Raw genomic sequence first — 18,977 nt, 5'->3', positions numbered from 1 at the left:
AAAAAATACAAAAATGAAACAAAAAGCTAATTCTTTGAAAGGATAAATAAAATTGATAGACCTTTAGCAAGATTAATCAAGAAGAGACGAGAGAAAATTCAAATAACCTCAATAAGAAGCCAAACAGGAGATATTACAACTGACATCGCTGAAATATAAAAGATCACTCAAGGCTACTATGAATACTTTTATGCACATAAACCAGAAAACCTAAAAGAGATGGATCAATTGCTGGAAAAATACAACCTCCTAGCTTAAATCAGGAAGAATTAGGATACCCTGAACAGACGAATAACAAGCAGCGAGATTGAAACAGTAATTTAACAATTACCAATAAAAAAAGTCCAGGACCAGAAAGATTCACAGCAGAATTCTACCAGACACTGAAAGAAAAATTGATACAATCCTTTTGACACTATTCCACAAGACAGAGAAAGAAGGAACCCTCCCTAATTCATTCTATGAAGCCAGCATCACCCTAATACCAAAACCAGAAAAGGACATAACCAAAAAAGAAAACTATAGACTGATATCCTTGATGAACACAGATGCTAAAATCCTTCACAAAATATTAGCTAACCGAATCCAACAACATACCAAAAAGATAATCCACCATGATCAAGTCGGTTTCATATCAGGGATACAGGGACATAAACAGAATTAAAAACAAAAATCACATGATCATCTCAATAGATGCAGAAAAAGCATTCGACAAAATTCAGCATCACTTTATGATCCCTCTCAGCAAAACTGGCATACAAGGGACATACCTCAATGTAATAAAAGACATCTGTGACAAACCCACAGCCAACACAATACTGAATGGGGAAAAGTTGAAAGCACTCCCTCTGAGAACTGGAACAAGACAAGGATGCCCACTCTCACCACTCGTCTTCAACATAGTACTGGAAGTCCTGGCCACAGCAATCAGACAAGAGAAAGAAATAAAGGGCATCCAAATTAGTAAAGAGGAAGTGAAACTGTTACTATTTGCTGACGATATGATCATTTACCTCGAAAATCCTAAAGACTCCTTCAGAAAGCTCCTAGAACTGATAAAAGAATTCAGCAAAGTTTCCTGATACAAGACTAATGTATCAGTAACTCTTCTATACATCAACAGCAACCAAGCAGAGAATCAAATCAAGAACTCAACCCTGGCCGGGCACCGTGGCTCACGCCTGTAATTCCAGCACTTTGGGAGGCCAAGGCGGGTGGATTACCTAAGGTCAGGAGTTCAAGGCCAGCCGGGCCAACATGGTGAAACCCCGTCTCTACTGAAAATACAAAAATTAGCCAGGCATGGTGGCATACCCCCGTAATCCCAGCTACTCGGGAGGCTGAGGCAGGAGAACTGCTTGAGCCCAGGAGGCAGAGGTTACAGTGAGCCGAGATTGTGGCACTGCACTCCAGCCTGGCCGACAGAGCAAGACTCTGTCTCAAAAAACATAATAAATAAATAAATAAAATAAAAACTCAACCCCTTTTACAATAGCCGAAAATAAAATAAAATAAAATAAAATAAAATAACTTAGGAATATACCTAACCAAGGAGTCGAAAGACCTCTACAAAGAAAACTACAAAACTGCTGAAAGAAATCATAGACGACACAAATAAATGGAAACACATCCCATGCTCATGGATGGGTAAAATCAATATTGTGAAAATGACCACACGGCCAAAAGCAATCTACAAATGCAATGCAATCCCCATCAAAATACCACCATCATTCTTCTCAGAATTAGAAAAAACAATTCTAAAATTCATATGGAACCAAAAAAGAACCCATATAGCCAAAGCAAGACTAAGCAAAAAGAACAAATCTGGAGGCATCATACTACCTGATTTCAAACTATACTATAAGGCCATAGTCACCAAAACAGTGTGGTACTGGTATAAAAACAGACACACAGACCAATGGAACAGAGTAGAGAACCCAGAAGTAAACCCAAATACTTATAGCCAACTGATCTTTGACAAAGGAAACAAAAACATAAAGTAGGGATTGTACATCCTTTTCAACAAATGGTGCTGGAATAATTGGCTAGCCACATGTAGGAGAATGAAACTGGATCCTCATCTCTCACCTTATACAAAAATCAACTCAAGATGGATTAAGGAATAAATCTAAAACCTGAAACTATAAAAATTCTAGAAGATAACAATGAAAAACCCTTCTAGACATTGGCTTAGGCAAGGATTTCATGGCCAAGAACCCAAAAGCAAATGCAATAAAAACAAAGATAAATAGTTAGGACTTAATTAAACTAAAGAGCTTTTGCACAGCACAAGGAAGTCAGCAGAGTAAACAGACAACCCACAGAGGAGAAAATCTTGACAATCTCTATATCTGACAAATGACTAATAACCAGAATCTACAATGAACTCAAACAAATCAGTAAGAAAAAAACAAACAATCTCATCAAAAAGTGGGCTAAGGACATGAATAGACAATTCTCAAAAGAAGATAAACAAATGACCAACAAATATATGAAAAAATGCTCAACACATCACTAATGATCAGGGAAATGCAAACCAAAACTACAATGCGATACCATCTTACTCCTGAAAGAATGGCCATAATCAAAAAATCAAAAAACAGTAGACGTTTGCGTGGATGCAGTGATCAGAGAACACTTCTGCACTGCTGGTGGGAATGTAAACTAGTATAGCCACTATGGAAAACAGGGTGGAGATTCTTTAAAGAACTAAAAGCAGAACTACCATTCGATCCAGCAATCCCACTACTGGGTATCTACTCAGAGGAAAAGAAGTCATTATACAAAAAAGATACTTGCACATGCATGTTTATAGCAGCACAATTCACAATTGCAAAATTGTGGAACCAACCCAAATGCCCATCAATCAACAAATGGATAAAGAAACTGTGATTGACACATATATATATGTGTGTGTGTGTATATATATGTGTGTGCGTGTGTGTGTGTATATATATATATATATATATGATGGAATACTACTCAGCCATAAAAAGGAATGGATTAACAGCATTTGCAGTGACCTAGAAGAGACTGGAGACTATTACTGTAAGTAAAGTAACTCAGGAACGGAAAACCAAACATCGTGTGTTCTCACTGACATGTGGGAGCTAAGCTATGAGGATACAAAGGCATAAGAATGATACAATGGACTTTGGGGACGAAGGTGAAGGATAAAAGACTACAAATATGGTTGAGTGTGTACTGCTCAGGTGATGGGTACACCAAAATCTCACATATCACCACTAAAGAACTTACTCATGTAACCAAATACCACCTGTACCCCAATAACTTACAGGAAAAAAAAGAAAGCTATGACAATAGAATAGCTAATTTAGGAACATGAAAAACTCATATTTACCAAGAGAGGAACAACAGACACCTGGGCCTACTTGAGGGTGGACGTTAGGAGGAGGGTGAGGATCAAGAAAACATCCATCAGGTACTATGCTTATAACCTGGGTGACAAAATAATCTGTATGCTAAACCCCGGTGATACGTAATTTATCTATATGACAAACCTACACATGTACCCCCAAATCTAAAATAAAAGCTAACAACAACAACAACAAAAAATCTGGAGCCTGGTGCGGTGGCTCACACCTATAATCCCAGCACTCTGGGAGGCCAAGGCGGGCGGATCACCTGAGGTCAGGAGTTCGAGACCAGCCTGACCAACATGGAGAAACTCCACCTCTACTAAAAAGCAAAAATACAAAATTAGCCAGGCGTGGTGGCACATGCCTGTAATCCCAGCTACTTGTGAGGCTGAGGCAGGAGAATTGCTTGAACCCAGGAGGCGTAGGTTGTGGTGAGCTGAGATCGTGCCATTGCACTCCAGCCTAGGCAACAAGAGTGAAACTCCGTCTCAAAAAGAAAAAAAAAATCATAAAACAAACAAACAAACAAAAAACCTGGGAAAAAAAAAAGAGGCCGTGTGGTATTGAGGAAGGGGCAGACACACACACAGACTGATGGAACAGAAGAGAGAGCCCAGAAATAAACCCACATAAATATAGGCAATTGACTTTTGACAAAAGTGCAAAATCAATTCAGGAGAAAGATAGTCTTTTCAACAACAATGGTGCTCAGTTAACTGCACATCTATTAGCAAAAAAAATAAAAATAAATCTAGGTCTAAATCTCATACCTAATACACAGATTAACTTGAATGGATTACAGATCTAAAGGTAAAATGCAAAACTACACAAAATTGTAACAGAAAACCAGGAATATCTTGAATTTGACAAAGAGTTCTTATATATGACATCAAAAGCACGATCCATAAATGAAAAAAAGTGACAAATCGGACTAAATCAAAATTTAAAACTTTAGCTCTACAAAAAACACTATTAAGAAAAGCTAAGCTAAACAGTAGGAGAAAATATGCCCATGTAAGTTATCTGATAAAAGATTTAGATCTCAAAAACAAATTTTTTAAAACAAAAATCTCAAAACTCATAGTAAGAATACAAACAATCCAATTTTTTTAAATGGGCCAAAGACTTCACCTCACGAAGGTACACAGAGAGCACGTGAAAAGATGTTAGACATCATTAGCCATTACAGAAATGCAAGCTGAAACCACAATGAGATACCACTACACACCTATTAGAATGGCTAAGATTAAAAAAAAAAAAAATTAAACCTGACAATTCCAAGTGCTAATGAGGATATGGAGCACCTGAACTCGCATATGCTGCTGCACTCTCATACACTGCTGTTAGGAATGCGAAATGGTATAACCACTCTGAAAAACATTTTGGTAGTTTCTTATAAAGGTAAACATACACTTACTATATTACCCAGCAATCCTACTCTTCGGGATCAGCTTTGAGAAATATAAAGGCAGGGTCACACAAAAACCTGTACATGAATGTTTGCAGCAGCACTATTCATAATCACCAGAAACTGGACATATTCCAAATGTTCTCCAACAGATGAACAGGTTGACAAACTGTTATATACAATGTTATATGCAATGGAACAGTTATATGCACTACTACTCCGCAATAAAAAAGAACAATTGAAAAATATAACAACATGGTTAAATCTCCAAGGCATTATGCTTAGCAAAAGATGTCAGTCTCAAAGGGTTATATAGTGTAGTATGATTCTACTTTTATGACATTCTGGAAAAGGTAACACCACAGGAATGGAGAACCAATCAGGTTTCCAGGGGCTGGGGATTAGGGAAAGTTTGACTGCAAAGGGACAGCAGGAGGGAGTGTTTTGGGGTAATGGAACTGTTCTGTATCCTGATTGTGGCATGGTTACATGAATCTATACATGTGTAAAAATGCAGAACTGTACACCAAGATTTGTTTCAATTTTACTGTTTGTAAAATTTTTTAAATAAGAAAAAATAAAACAAAACCTGTTTAAAATGTTAAAAGGGAAAAATGAAATACTATCTCGGGTAGATAAAGAAGAAAGAAAAAAAGGAAAATAATTTTTGCCATTCATGAGCTAGAACTTCAAAATCTTTTCAAAGATTAGTTTTATTGAGCTTATTCTTGTGAAGGAAGTAGTGCTTTATTTGGCTGTAGTATTCTAACAGGAATACTATGGAAATGTAGTATTTCCAACTAGGAAACAGTACCTGCTTGTCCCAGGGGCACTGTGTATTGGCCCAAAGCCAAACTAGAGAATGCGGGGTTTCTGGTCCCTATATTTTGGCCATAAAAACACCACATACCCTCTTGTCCAAAATCTGGACTAGCATCCATAATCTATTTTTTGTTTTATATTGATTGATTGATTGTGGTAAAATATACATAAAATTTACCATCTTAACCATTTTTTAAGTATACAGGTATGTAACATTAAGTACCTGCATTGTGGTACAAGCATCATCACTATAAATCTCCAGAACAATCTCATTTTCTCAAGCTGCAACTCTGTAGTCCTTAACCAGTAGCTCTCTATTACCCGCCTCTCACAACCCTTGATAGCCACTATTCTACTTTCTGTCTGTGAATTTGACTATTCTAGGTACCTCACATATATAGAATCACACAATGTTTGGCCTTTTGTGCTACCAACTTTCTCAAATTTTTACCTTCACTTTATTTTTAATTGACACATAATAACTGTACATATTTATGGGGTACATAGTGATGTTTCAATTCATATAATATACAGTGATCAGATCAGGGTAATTAGCATATCCATAATCTCAAACATTTATCATTCCTTTGTTGAGCACCAATGCTCTGAACTCTACAGATCCACACTGGATTTTTCCTAACACTCCCAAAGTCAGCATTCAATTCCCACAAAAAAAGAGTTCTTTCTAGGTTCTAGGATTAAACCATGGAAGGGAAAAAAAAAAAAAAACTGGAAAGGCCTGACAACTCAACATCCATATAAACAGAAGCAGTGCCTATAAGGAGCTAATGGTTCTAGCATCCTGACTAGAAAAGAAACATACACACTCCTTCATCTCTGGGAATGAGTTTTTTTCCTTGAGATTTTGCAACAGACTGCATTGAGTATTAAACATATTGCTCTTTAAAAAAAAAAAAACACCTTTCTCTGAGCACCACCCTTGGCAAAGATAGGGCTCCAGGGTAGAGCCCAAGTGGGGCAGATAAGTCACATCCCCATTTGATTGCCGAGCCTCAGCACTGGAACCAGCAGGCAGCCTGTGGAGAAGTGCGAGGTGAAAGACAAGGCAACTAGCTAGGAACGAAGCACATCAGCCCCCAAGGGTCAGACTTTAATTTTAATCTAATTAAAATTAAAATGGAAAACACTCATATCTAATTAATAGCAAATCTTTGATATCCACTCATAACACAAAGATGAATTTATTTTCTTTGACCTACAAAGCTTTTGAGCAATTTCTAATGCCAGAAGTCTACCTTAAGATCCCAAAATAAGTCTTACCCCTGGGCACTTATGGGTGACATTTCCTGCATGAGTCAGAAAAAAAAAAAAAAAAGGCCTCCTTAGGTAAGTGAAACATTCATATGATCACTGTACTTTGTTTCCCTACTACACTACTTAATCATTCAGTCTATGCACTTAGTAAAACCTTTCTTGGGTTTTACACAACCCTCTCCTGCATTTCTAGAGACAAGGAAGAAGAAATCACACAAACAAAAAGATGGTTAAGAAATAATAAAAATCTATAGGTCTACTAAAATATTACTTGCATGAGAACATCCAGATTAATAAAACAGATTGCTGTCATTCAGTTAAGTGGTCTTTATGGACTTTCCTCATCCCAGGCTACCTTAAGAATGCCTTTCCAAGAGGCTATTGTATAACAGTTCTTAATTACTGTTACTTTGGGCATTCAAACTAGGAGAAAGGTATGCACTTATAATGGGATTGCACAGAGAATCTCCTAATAGAATTACTGTAAGGGTGCTTTACACCCCTAAATAGAGTGCTAAATTTATTAACATCTTGTACATGAACTGTGCCTGCTCCACTGGTTCCCCAGCAAACCATGGGGACTTCTGCCAAATGTCTGAGTGCAAACTGTGGTAAATGTGATGGACTTTGCAAGAACTCAGTAACTTTTGTGGTAAGAAGAAAATAATTTTAACAAATTAAATGAGATTTTTAAATTGCATTAAATTTCTGATTTTTTTTTTCTTGGTGTATTCTGTTATTTTGATGTCCATGTTCTGACAATCCAATAACCCTTTATTTTTTCTTATTCGAAGATCATTTCTGAGGAAAAAGGGCAGTAGCAGAACCCAAGCTCCCTGAGCTCCACCTTTGCTCTAAGTTACCACTGTATACTGAAGTTGTACGTTAGGGCCCTCTGGTCACCGTCTTGTACCCCAGCTATACCAAGATCATGTAAGTCAAGTCTGACATTTTTCATCGATAGCCTAAGATTCAGTACCTGAAACAGAATGCAACATCACTGGCTCATAAGGCCTTTTCTTTCCCTCTGCTTTCACCTACTAGAATTCTTTCAGTTACTAACTTTAACTCAGCCGGCAATTTCAAATACTATGGCTGTCATGAAGTACATGGAATATAAACAAATGATCAAAAAATGAAATATACTGAGTTTTGGTAAGGACAGAAGAGTCATTTACCAAGTCTATAAAAAGGTACAGAATTCTTGTTCCTTTATCCTCCAAACTGAAGGTTAGTTGAGAATGCCAAGGAAAATGACAAGTTAAGTGTCTATGAATGGACAGACTGTAAAACTCCAAAACAAGGGTAGAGACCCACAAACAAAGATTCAATCATCTTTATCAGTGAGAGCTTAGATAATAAAGTTCAGAAGATTCAGGTTTTCCTACAAGAAATAACATTAAAAGCTTAAGAAAACCCTCTGCAGAGAAACAATTAGAAAATTAGAAATAAAGAGAGCTTGTTAACCAAAATGCTATGGATCAGACTACCATGTATTACAGAACATACTTCTCCAGATTTTCAAAATAGGAGATTCTCTATCTCTAATCTTCAAAATAAAATAAAATAATCTTTATTCCCTCTCCCTTTCTTCCATGTAAAGTCATTCACTGAGTTCTACTGAGTGAGTCTTCCTATAAACTATTTCTTACATTAGAAAAATGTTAAACACACACATTTACACACAGTTCTGCTGAGTCTTCCTATAAACTATTTCTTACATTAGAAAAAATGTTAAACATACACATCCATGTAACACACATATACAAAGTTATATTTACTTTCCTTCCTTCCCATCCTTATCACCACTACACTACTCCAATCCTTCATCACTACACAGCTGGGACAAATCAAAGAGCCAACTAAGTAGATGTCTATTCCTTGCTCTACTCCATCCAATTAGACTGCTGCCCAGTATTCCTAAAACACAACAGCATAGCTTCGATCATCTGTCACTCTATACTCTCGAAATTCTACATTCTCCATGTCATGAATGAAACTTCAAAAAGTCGTTAATATTTGGCTAACTCTATCCTATCTTTGCAGGCTTATCTGCCACAAGGAGATTCTCACTGCTCCCCCAAAACACTTTGTACATTCTTGCCTTCTCACTTTGGCTCACACTGTTCTACCCAGCCATTCTGTAAAGCCCAGCTCAAATCATGCTTCTTCCATCAACCTGTCTCTAATCATACCAGCTTGAAATGCTCTCTCTTTCCTAAAAAAAAATCAATTTATTAACTATACCATTTATTTAGCAATAAATCCTTTTCAACTTTTTAATCATCAACCATTGTGAAAATCTTTTCTTATTTAATATTTTGTGTTTATGACTTATTTCACAAAATAAATAAGTTCCTAGAACATAATGTCTATCTATCTTTTACATATCCCATAGTTGCTACTTGCTAAATATTTGTTGACTGATGTGGTCAAGACAGGTGATTTAGAGTTCACTCACAGACAGCAATGAACCAATAGTTCTCAAGGCTATGTCTCCCCCTGCACTTTTATTTTTAACAGATAATTCTATAAGGAAAACTCTAAAAGCAATGTAGGTTAGTAGGAAAGGCTGCTTCAGCCCAAACAAACTTCGTACATTAAATAAGCCAAGAAATTAGAATATAAATTTTAGTAAGAAAAATAAAACAGAGGGATCATGTATTTCTTAAGGAAAAGGGGTAATTAATTGATCTAAGATGATCTAAAATGAGAGTCCAAATCCCCAAATTATTTTAAGTCTTCCTTAAAAGACAATGGAAATAACTGTGTGAGGAGCAGGGGGAGATAATACGTATATGTGTATGTATGCATGCAGGAAGCATTACAAGAGAAATTAGTAACAGTAACTGCTATTATGGAGTGCATACTGCATGACTAGGAGACAGTAAAAGAAGACTTAACTTCGAACTTTTTGATTTTTGAATTCTGTGCCTCTGTTAAATATTCAAACAAATATTTCAAGACATAGAATGGAAGAGAAACTGTCAACAGAGCCTTCTGAGAAAATGTTTTTATATTATGTGACTAAAAATCAAGAGGAAATGAAAGAAACGTTTAAGAATATTACTACATTTTTTTCCATAAAGCAAGAAAATATTATCCAGTTTTCTCAATGCAGAGATCAGATAAAGAAAGCAATTTGCAGCAAAGTTCTAGCAGAGCTAAGGATAAAATGAAACTAAACAACAACAAAAACCACCTTCCTAAGGTTCTGTGCCCTGTCCAGCAGATGAGAATATGGTTCAGTAACATGGAGGTGTACCCAAAAGAATTGTCAGAGGGGAGTGAATACCTACTCTTAAAATATGAGCAGTTCCCCACGTTCACACCCAAATCCCCTTGCCCATTTTCACTCTATCATTCACCTTCTTTTGCTTTCTCCCTATGATGATTCTTCACACTCCAAACACTTTCTTCCCTCCCTATTACAATACTCATCTTAAAAAATGACTAATTATCTTCAAGACATCTTTCCTACAAACAAGGCATTATGCCTCTTTATAGTATTCACCAAATCATAGGAAATCCAATTGAGAAGTCTGTAGCAAATGTGATTTCTGGGTATTCTGACCTCTGAGAATGCCCTACCAGTCTCATTTGCAACCTGCTTGATTTATTTTTTTTTCTGCAATTTAATAATGCATCAATTTTTTTTTATTTAAAAGCATTCAGCTTCCTGCTAAGATAAAAAGACAGTAGTGAATGTAACACAAAAGCCTGTTGCCTTATCCTTAATTAAGGAATTAATCCTGAAACAAGGAGCTAAATATATAATAAATTAAACCCTACTTGTTTACAGGGTTGTTGCTCAGTAAAATGAAAGAAAAATGCTATTTACACCAGCTTGCAGTGGGCATTAAACTTGCAGAGGCTCGGCCTTCAACTGTCTATACTATTAAAATAAACAGAGAAGAATAGATCAAATATGAGGTGCTTTTTCATTGACGAAGTAGTTGCCATCTCTTCCTTTATCAATCATTATCTAAAAAGTAAAAGTAACATTTTAATTTTGGCTTTTTCTCCCTTCCAAAGTTCACGCTGGTAGAAATGCTAATGATGAGTTAAGTGCTCATAATGGAGGAAAAAGGAGAAAAATAAATAACTGTGTAATTCACCGGCTTGATGATCCATCCCTGGATAAGTAAGCATCCACATTTCTCTAACATTCCTACTCCCCAGGAACCCAAAAAAAATTATTACACAAAAACTGCACTAATCAGCTGAATATGAAAGGAGCCTGTGAATGTGCCTTTTGAGGGAGTTCATTGCTTTCCACTTCCAGATCCTGGGACACGCCCAGTGAACACAGGATGCCTACCATCAATAGAGAATATAAAGTGATCCAAATCTCTCCATTGCCTATTTTAGTCAACCCACCCCAATCAACTCCTTCCAGGATCAAGAGAGCTTCAGTACCAAACTAAAAGGACCTCTCAGACTCTCAGGCTTCTGGCTGTTATTTCATTCTATTCTCCTCAGTATGATACATCTCCATATACCCAAGGAAAATCTTAACTGTTATCCTCTTTTACCTTTGTAGTACTTCTAGCCCAAAGTCCTCCCAGAACTTCTTTGGCCCCAACTTGCTGCCCGCACCCATCACCAATCCCCAGCATATTCTGTTCTCTGAGTCTCACACCAGTTTCAGCCTTGCATAAGCAAAGAAGTCCAGGTAACAGTGGTCATAATTCCCTACAGTCCTGGTTACAACCTCGGTTGGCAATGGGAGAGCTTTCATGAATAGCCAACTATATGTGTTTACATGAAAGAGACACAGAGAAAGATAAGCAGACACCAAGATATGACCTTTTTAAAAGTAGCTAGGATAGCTGCAGAAGGAACAGAAGAGTGTTACTTCAGCGCCTCCTGTTTTCAACCATATTCTACTTACTGATACATCTTCTGTTAATTTCCCCTCATCCTTCCTGCTTCCAAAATGCTTTCCTTCAAAGGCACTTTTGCCCTCCCTCTGTCTATCCCAGAATCTTTCATTATGCCCACTCACTGAGATATGTTTAGCTACCTAGGTTAATGAAAATTTCTTAAAATAAAACTAAAATTGTTCACATTACTTGGTTATATGAACATCAGAATATAACACCATTTAGTAGAAAAAAGTCATTAAACATGAGTCGACCAACCTAGGTACCAGTCTCCACTACACCAGGTAGATAGTCCTTAGCCTGGACAACTTCCTTCCTTAAGCTCTTCGATACTCAGTTTCTTCAGCTATAAAGTGGGTAGGATATTTGCCTTACCTCCTTCTCAATCGACTGATAGAAGGATTTTGAAAGTTTTTATAAATAGACAAACACAGAGTAACATTTACCAAAGGTGGCAGGTCACCTATGAGACCCATACAAATAAAGCAGTTCAAAGACTATACAGTGGGGAAACGTAAAATGGTGCTGAAGACAAAACCAACTCCAAACACGTATAATCACTGACCACAATGTAAAAATCCAGCTCAAGTCAGCATAAGGCAGGCCTCAGCCTTTGAGTCCCTTTCACCTTCAGATCCCAGGCTACAGCTAAAAACAGCCCAGCTGCCTGCCAGCTGGAGAGTGCCAAAGCATTCCTTTTGGGTAGAGAGTCCTATTCTACTGTAGTTTGGGAATGGACAACGCAAAAGTTACTTTGGTAACCACATTTGCACTGTGTTGGTGGAAGCCAGCAGAGCAATTGTGCAGTAAAACTTTTCTTAGCAATGTCCATCCAAGTTAGGGTACCTACGGGTTCCATCCTCTATGCCAGACTGAAGATAAAGCAACCGTCTGCTTTTCAGACTACTGAAATTCAATACAGTACATATATACCATGTCAAATACATATATAAATACACATTAAGCAGCCAAATCCCTAGAGGAAAAGGGGCTAATATATATTAAGCACTACGTGTCAGAAACCATAAGGAAACAGAGATTTCATTTAATCCCCACAAATACCCTGCAACGTAGGTATTATTATTCCCACTTTTATAGATAGGAACACTGAAGCTCCAATAGATTAAATAACTTGCCCAAGGTAACAAAGCTAGCAGAGTCAGGATTTGAATCCAGTTCTGTCTGATTCCAAAGCCCATACTGCTTCTGACATTTTCTTCTCAATGGTGTAACTATAGCAACCTTCTTGCATTTTCATTTCACCTTAATCTCTAACATAGTACTTAAATACATGTCCTGGCTGTGTCTCTATTAACTTCACAAAGGGATAATTTTTCCAGAAACCTTCTTTGTCTTTTCTTTGCCTGCATTTACTTCCCATTCTTGCACAAACTATTCTTCTTTAGGTTAAATCACTGGGCTGGCCCTAACAGACTGCCACACATTTCAGCAATTAATAAACTTATAGAGTAAAAGTTCTGTTTCCTTCGACACTTTAATAGCCACAGTTTTTGAGCACAGTATTACTTTTCAAGCTGGTGGTCACCAGCTTAGAGAGGCATTGTACTAGTGTTCAGCACAGTGCCTTATACATAGTAGGTGCGGAGTGAGACTATTTGTTGATTCATTGACTAAGAAAAGGTTTATTTTTTCCTCAGTTAATGTGCTAAATACAAACAAAGAGACTTTATAGAAGTCCAATTCTATGAGTGAATTCTTTCACATTAAAGTTTTTTTGGAACATTTCTAAAGGATTAAGAAAAAGGTAAATTGAAATACAACAATCTGTTTAAGTCCCTAAATGACTAGCTAGTGAACTATAAAATTAAGAGCTTAAAGGGCTCAGTTTTAAAATACTGTCATTCTGGATAACTTTACAAGTGCTTCTTTCCCTCTCTATGGGAAATAAAAAAGACTGGAAAAACATAATAAAACACAGATAATTGTTTTGCTTATGGTAGAAGCAAAGATGGTAAGGATGGTAAAACTAGGGACGACTTTTTCCCTCTGTTTTTACATATATTAAAATTTTTCTGCAATAAGTATGTATTTTTATAATTATGGTAACTGATCTCACTCTGGATAAACTTTGGATTGCTGTTGTTGTTGTTGCTGTTGTTGAGACGGAGTCTTGCTCTGTCGCCCAGGCTGGAGTGCAGTGGCCGGATCTCAGCTCACTGCAAGCTCCGCCTCCCGGGTTTACGCCATTCTCCTGCCTCAGCCTCCCAAGTAGCTGGGACTACAGGTGCCCGCCACCTCGCCCGGCTAGTTTTTTGTATTTTTTTTTTAGTAGAGACGGGGTTTCACTGTGTTAGCCAGGACGGTCTTGATCTCCTGACCTCGTGATCCGCCCGTCTCGGCCTCCCAAAGTGCTGGGATTACAGGCTTGAGCCACCGCGCCCGGCCTTAAACTTTGGATTTTTAACACTTTATAGTATAGCTTTATTGTCCTTAAATATAATCCATAGGAATTGAATATTCATTAATTCAAGCATGTGCCTTCTAGAACAATTTGTTACATAATACCAGCACATTAAAGATAATTATTTTTCTTTCCATTCACAGAATGTTTTTCTTGCTTTAGGTGGACATGTCTCTATTTTTGCATTCTTTTCAACTAAGTGCACGTTTCTTGTATATTCTCTACAGAACAATAATTCTCAATCTTTTCCTGGAAACAAGCACAAGAATGGCATTTGCCCTGATATAGCCCCAATTTATGTGTCTTTCAACTTTATGTATATTACCTTTTCAATGAGATTAAAATACTTTGATCACAGTGGAATCCAAATGGAATGAGCTACGTTATGTGGCAGTAAGTTCCCTACCAATGGATGTATTCAAAGCAAAGATCTCCCATAAAGGAGATTCCTGTATTGGATGGGAGGTGGTACCAAGTGAATTGTATGGCCTCCTTCCTATTTTATGATTTTAAAATAGTTTTTTGGACAAATCTACTTTAGTAATACCTCTGCTGTGTCAAGTGCCTTGCCCAGTTCACTATTCAAATCAACCCACAGAAGATGCTCTTCTGATCCAATTTAATTTAGTCAGCTATCGGATTACTTCTTGTGGAGACCAAGAATATTAACAGTTGCTTGCTATTTGAAATGACTGAAGTGTGCTGAAATAATGCAGTCAGCAAAATGTCACTATGGCTTACATATGGATCTGTTGCAGCCTGTAAAACATTGTCTCCATGAGGGACAGCCAAAATGAAGAGCTATGTGGGAGTAATAAAATATGATAACTAGGCCTTCAACCTCAAGTACAAACCCAGCTGCGCATGTACATACACATCCATGGGAAAGTCTGCTGATAATAAAAAGCAAAGAAAAACCCAATCATGTCCAGCGTGTGTGCACTTCGCCGCAGGACTGGTCGGGGAACTGTCCTTTCAGCACCACAGCAAGAAACCCGAGTACAAGCCTAAACAGAGGCAACCCAAAGCTGGACCAGGAGAAAAATTTGTTAAGGGTCCTACAAGGAAAACAACAGCAACCAGATGGTTGTTTTTAAGGATGCTGTATTCCACTTGATTATCCTTTATTAATTGAAAACAAAATCCTCAAAGGATTTTGATAAAAGTTTACAAAACCCCAAATGAAAACCAAAGCTGCTCAAACTGAAGCCAAGAAACCAATAACTGACCTGCACCATTATGAACTGCTTTGCAATACCCACCACAAGCTCTACTCAGAAACACAACACATTTACATATACCCTGAATCAGATGTTCGGAGAACACGGAACATGCTTGCAGCCCTCTCCAGGGAGGACCTCAATTTCTAGGACAGGGAATGCGTGCTGAACACCAAAGGATCACTACCCACAACCACCACCCCACCAACCAGCAACCAAATCCTCTTTCAGGGAGAAATGAAGGCCTTATGGGTCATGAGTTCCAAAGAAAAATGCTGCAGTATTTCAAGAACCAGGTTACATGTAATGTGCTACAAAGCTTTCAGCATTTTAAGTCTGATTCCCCCAAGATTCCTACCAGGATGATACCGTGTGGTAATGTTATCCAGCCATTTGCATTACAAATAAAAAAAAATTTTTTTTGAGAAAAAAGCACAATATCCCCCCCGCCATATCTTCTAATGCACGTGGAGAAAAGAGAAGTGCAGAGGGATTTTGAGATAGTGAAAAACCTACCACACCCGATATCTCCATTGGAAAGCTAAAACATCCCCCAGCCCTAACACACTGCTACCTCTCTCTAAAGGCTCTCCAGGTTCAAACTTGAGAAAACAGTTATAAAAAGCACTCTCCCCCTTTACCCCCAAAGCCCCCACCCACACTTCCTGCTTCCATCCCTGATTCTCCGGTGCCCACTGTGCATGAAAAGCAGTTTTCCTTGTGTGGCAGAGCTTGCTCCATGCTAATTATTTCTCCCTCCCCCTGAATTTAGCCAGATGCAATCCAAAGTTTCTTCTACCCTCCACCCAAACAGATGACATCCATTTATTATGAACGCTGATGCAGAATCTTGGAATCTCCGCACATAAAATGTATTCCCCCATGCTTCAAAAACTGCAGTGTAAGTGAGGAAGAGGGCATAGGGTGGAGTAGTTGGATGCAATGCATGGTTTGAAGAATCCTATTTATCGGGCTGAAAAATGGTTCCCATTCCATCCCAATTCGAAGCTGGGGCCCCTGAAAGGGTCTGACAGTCCTGGCTAACCCCGGGAAAGTTAGCCAAGTCTCCACTGGTGGTTGCTGCTGGCAACGGAAGGGATGGAGCTGAGCTCTCAGGAGAAATTGCAGAGGCTTTGCGGTGCCCCAAGGTACCAAGTGAGAACTAGAAAGGAGGGTCCAAGCCCACGGAGCTGGGCAAACAGTCCTGTACCCCAACGCTAACAAGAAGCCAAGGGTGCTGCTGCTGATGGTAAGGTGGGGGAGGGAGAGGAGAGGAACAAGCTCTGCATCGGGTGGCATAGGGGTGGGGGTGGGGGTGGGATGGGGGAAGGCGATATTCTCAAAGTGATGTGCTTCCAAATGCAGGGATCCTAGCCTGCCGAGGAAGGTCCCGGGAGCCCCCATCACAATCCCAGAGCACCCTGTTGGGAGGGGGACGAATGCATCCGAGTAAAGGACAGAGGGAGTCGGGAGCGCTGGCTGCCGGAAGAACCCAGGAGCCCTTGGCTTCTGCAGTTTTTAGCAATGTGAAGCCGGGTGAGGGAGAAGGATGCAGTAAGACATGGGGGAGGGGTAGAGCTGAGGGGCAGCTGTAGGAAGATCCCGACAGCGCTGCCCTTCCCAGTGCAAGCCGGCTAGGGGCCCCAACTCTGCCCCGGCACTGGGGGAGGGGTGGGGGGCTGCACCGCGGAAGGGGCACCAAGGACGGGCCGTGTCCCTCACTGTAGCCGAGACGGAGAGAGCAGGGTGTCCGGGGTGGAGACTGGTGGTCCTCAGTTGTCCTAAGAGACCCCCGGTACACACGGTAGAAGGAAGCAAGACTTCCAAACACCCGTCCAAAACAAGGAGAGCAGAACCCCAGCTCCACGGCCCGTCAAGCCCCGCCGCGCACTCTGCGGCAAAGCCCCTGACTGGAGATGGGCGAGCCCCGCTCAAGGGTCCCGAGGTGAGAAGGGAAACCCGGAGGGCAGGAAGCAGCGCCAGGGCGGGGGCTCTGGGGCGACTTACGGCAGCGGCGGCGGCGAGGGAGGCAGCGGCGGCCCTAACGCGGGGCCCGGGAGGCGCGGCCGGACTGCAAAGGTGCCGAGGCTGCGGCGGGCGGGACTGCGGTGGGCGCCATCTTGGAGCGCTCCCCGCGCCCGCCCCCCGCGCCGCCCGACTCCTTGCATAATTGATGACTCGCGCCCGCCGCGCGCCACCGCGCGCGCGCCCCGCTCGCCGGGCCCCCCGCCCGCCCCGCCCCCGCGCCGACCCCTCCGCGCGCTCCCCCTGCCCGGGCCGGCCCCCGCCCGCACGCGCCACCGCCCCCGCCCCCGCCCCCGCCCCCGTGCTTCGCGCCCGCCCACCCGCGCCCCCGCGGCCCACCTACCCCTGCAGGGCGCGCCCGCTCGCCCGCTCGCCCGCAGCGCGCCGCCCGCCCGCTGGCTCTCAGGCCCGCGTCCCCGCGCCGCCGGGAGCTGATCAGGGGCAAGAGGGAGCAGGGCGCCGGCAGGGGGCGCCGCCCGGGAGCGCCAGCGAGCGTCCCCGGGTCCGCCTCCGCGACACCCCCGCCGAGCCGCCGGGAGGGGCCGCGGGCTGAGGGCCGGGACCCGCCGCGAGACGCCGGCTGGCTCCCGGCCAGCGCCGGGCGGCAAGACCCGAAAGCTGTCGTGGTGACTCGCGTGCTCCGTGGCCCACGTCAGTGCCAAGTCTTACCTTTCTCCTGCCCCGCAGCAGTGCCGCTCTCAGTGAAGTTTCTGACATCCAAAAGCACAGGGAACTCAATTTACAGGATCTTGGGCCCACTGAAAAAATCAAGTCAATCAGCGGCAGGTGGAGGCTCGTGTTTCAGCCCACAGGGACCTATTGCTAGGAGCGGGGAGGCGCTGCCTCCCTGACAGCCCCCAGGCCACCTCAGTCTTTCCGATCCTCAGTCTGTCCATCTATAAAGTAGGCATGAGCGTTTCAACCACTCACTCCACCCTCACTCCAGAATCTAGGTAAGGAGTGCCAGAGCTCTTGGCACTTTACTGTGCTTCTCCTCTACTTAATATTTTCCTACCACCAATCACAAGAGGGAAAGAGGGTGTAACAACCTCTCCAGACCTCAATGTTCTCGTCTGTAAAAGGAAACAGTCACAGTAGCAACCTGATAAACTTCTTGTTTGTATTAACGGGGAGAATGCACTTCACACATTGCTAACACAGCCTGGCACACGGTATGCTTATCACATAATGTGCCCTCTACAATACATTTAAAATTAGCTTTACTGGAGTATATTTGCATGTGTTTAGATTGTACAATTTTGACATATGTGTACATTCATGAAACCATCACCACCAAGGTAATGAACACACCCATCACCTCCAAAAATTTCTCCGTGTGCTTCTTTGTAATCACTCCCTGCATCGCTCGCCCCCACACACCCTCTCCAGGCAACCACTGATCTTCTTTCTATTACTGTACATTGGTTTGCATTTTCCGGAATTTTAAATAAATGGAATCATACAGTACAAACTCTCTTTTTTGTATGGCTTCTTCCACTCGGCATAATCGTTTTGAGATTATTCAGTCGTTGCCTATCA

General features: G+C 41.0%; 1 protein-coding gene across 5 annotated transcripts in view; it reads right to left on the bottom strand.

The window, feature by feature from the left end:
- Nucleotides 1-18,515, bottom strand: part of SCN8A (sodium voltage-gated channel alpha subunit 8) — a 213,119-nt gene extending 194,604 nt beyond the window's left edge. For 4 of the 5 annotated variants that reach the window (XM_050748710.1, XM_050748713.1, XM_050748709.1 and 1 more), the window contains exon 1: nt 18,108-18,515. The gene's annotated coding sequence lies outside the window, so the exon portion shown is untranslated. Of the gene's footprint in view, nt 1-17,420; nt 17,561-18,107 lie in introns of those variants that run through there. The other variant, XM_050748711.1, reaches the window with a different exon arrangement.
- Between the last annotated feature and the right edge of the window lie 462 nt (nt 18,516-18,977).

Source organism: Macaca thibetana, chromosome 11, assembly GCF_024542745.1.
Source record: "Macaca thibetana thibetana isolate TM-01 chromosome 11, ASM2454274v1, whole genome shotgun sequence".
Taxonomy (NCBI): Eukaryota; Metazoa; Chordata; class Mammalia; order Primates; family Cercopithecidae; genus Macaca; species Macaca thibetana.
Note: the sequence above shows the minus strand (reverse complement) of the source record. Positions and strands in the feature narration are given on the sequence as shown.